Source organism: Phalaenopsis equestris, unplaced genomic scaffold (genome assembly GCF_001263595.1).
Source record: "Phalaenopsis equestris unplaced genomic scaffold, ASM126359v1 Scaffold000002, whole genome shotgun sequence".
Taxonomy (NCBI): domain Eukaryota; kingdom Viridiplantae; phylum Streptophyta; class Magnoliopsida; order Asparagales; family Orchidaceae; genus Phalaenopsis; species Phalaenopsis equestris.
In genome coordinates, this window is record NW_018164444.1 from 81,694,401 (window position 1) to 81,696,739 (window position 2,339).

Consider the following 2,339-nt stretch of genomic DNA (forward strand, 5'->3'; position numbering starts at 1 on the left):
TTTCTCTCTACCCTAGGGTAATAAAAAGAAAAATCGGAGTTGGTATGTTCTGCGTCAATTTTACTTTTTTTATGTTTCACTCTAATATTCTAGCTTGGAATGTCTGTGGTTTAATAATAAAACCAGTATTTCTTATTGTAAAAAAAAATTATTTATAAGAATCATGTTGAAAATAAGCCGTCTTTCTTTTATTTTTGATAGTTTCTCTACTAACAAGTTCAAACTTTTCAATAATGAATTAAGTGTGAATAACCTTGACATATTTAAGAATGATTGTATTTAGGTTAAATGGAATGTTAAGGTTCTTTCTTTTACCACTTTAGAAGTTAAATCTCCATGTTACTAAACTTCTTATAACAAGTTTTTTATTACTTTCATTTATATTAATAATAGTGTCATTATTAGAAAGAATTTTTTAGAATTATATTGCTTATCTTGTTGTTAATTTTAATGAGCATTGGCTTTTGTTGGGTGAATTTAATTGTATGATTAGAGTTGCTAAAAAAGTTGGTGGTCCACCACTTATTCTTTTGAAACTAACTAATTTTAATAATTGCATTCTAAATTCTAATATTTTTAATTATAAAATATTGGTCATCAGCTTAGGTATAATAATCAAATTAATAATCATTTTAGATGTATTCTTGATAGAGATTTTTGTAATGCTTCTTAGTTTGAATTTTCTAATTATTTTTTTATATAGTTTTGGATAATTTTACTTTTGATCATTCTTTTTTTTTTTTATATCTTTGGGTGTCTCTTATGTTTTGAAGCACAGATTTTTGTATAAGAATAATTGGAGTGGTTGTTCTAATTTTTTTGAAATTGTTCTTGATGCTTTGAACGTTGATGTTATAGGTGATCTTTTATTTACCCTTTGCAATAACTGAAGAATTACAAAGAAGCTTTTAAGCATTGAAATTGATACAATTCTAATTATCTTTCTAATTATATTAATATATTAAAAGGTAAATTTAATTTTTTATGAATAATTTGGATGTCAATCCTATTTGCAAAGATTTACTTAATCAACCGTTTTTAACCCACATAAACTCAACAATGCTTATTCTTGTAATTATCAATGGTTAAAACAAATGGCTAATTTTGATTGGTTATCTAAAGATGAAGATGGTGTAAACTTTCCTTATCAAAAGATTAGATTTAAAAATAATTCTACTTTTCTCTAAGAAATTTTAATTAATGATATTTACTTGGAACAACAAAAGGATATTGCTAAAGAAGATATTTCTTTTTTTCTAAGTATTTGCTTAATAATTATTTTGATATTATTTTCTTCATAATTGATAATTTTTTTATTAATATTGTTTTTCTTTGGATTAAGAAGCCTTAATAAAATACTTCTCCAACGAAGAAAATTCTTTTATAATTAAAAACCACTTGAACCTGATGATTCTACTTCAAAATTTTTAAAAAATTCTCGAAATATTATTGGGGTCGATAATATTCATGATATAAAATATTTTTGTAATACTAGCAAGCATCTCAATTGGGTCAAAGATATTGTTATTACCTTAATTCCCAAAAGGAACTGTGCTCAATCTTTAAATGAATTTCTTCCTATCTCTCTCTGTGTAATACATTGTATAAAGCCATTGCTAAGCTTTTAGTTGATATAATTAAACATATTCTTTGTGATAAAATTAATTTAATTTAGGCTATTTTAAATAAAGGGAGAGAAATTGCTAATAATATCATTTTGGCTAATGAGTTTTTTTATGGTTTTAACCAGGTTAATTTTGGTAAGAAATTTTGTTCTAAAATTGATTTATGTAAGACTTTTGATAAAGGCAATCAAAATTCTCTTTACAATAGAATGATCAAATTGGGTTTCCATGTTGGTTTTATTCATTGGATTAAAGCTTATACGACTAATCTTTACTTCTCAGTTACTATTAATGGTGAAATGAATGGTTACTTTACTTTTTCTTTTGGTTAAAGGCAATGTTTTCCCTTTTCACCTTATCTTTTAGATATTATTATGGATGTTATTTCCTCAATGTTAGATATTAAAAATAATTATATTGCACGATAAAGTTTTAATCAAACTAATAATCTAATATATATTCTAATGATCTTTTATTTTTTGGAGATGATGCTCCAAATGTTATGCATCATCTTGTTAATGTTTTGAATATATTCAGTCATGCTTCTACTCTAGATGTTCACCTTTTTAGTAATGCTATTTTTTTTAATCTAAGAATGTTGATCCTCCTGAAATATCAAAATTTTCCCTCCTAAAATATCAAAATTTCTTTGCTCTTCATTGGCCTAACCCCTCCAACGTTGGGTCTCGAGGCGCTGTTTTCACTCCCCCCCAT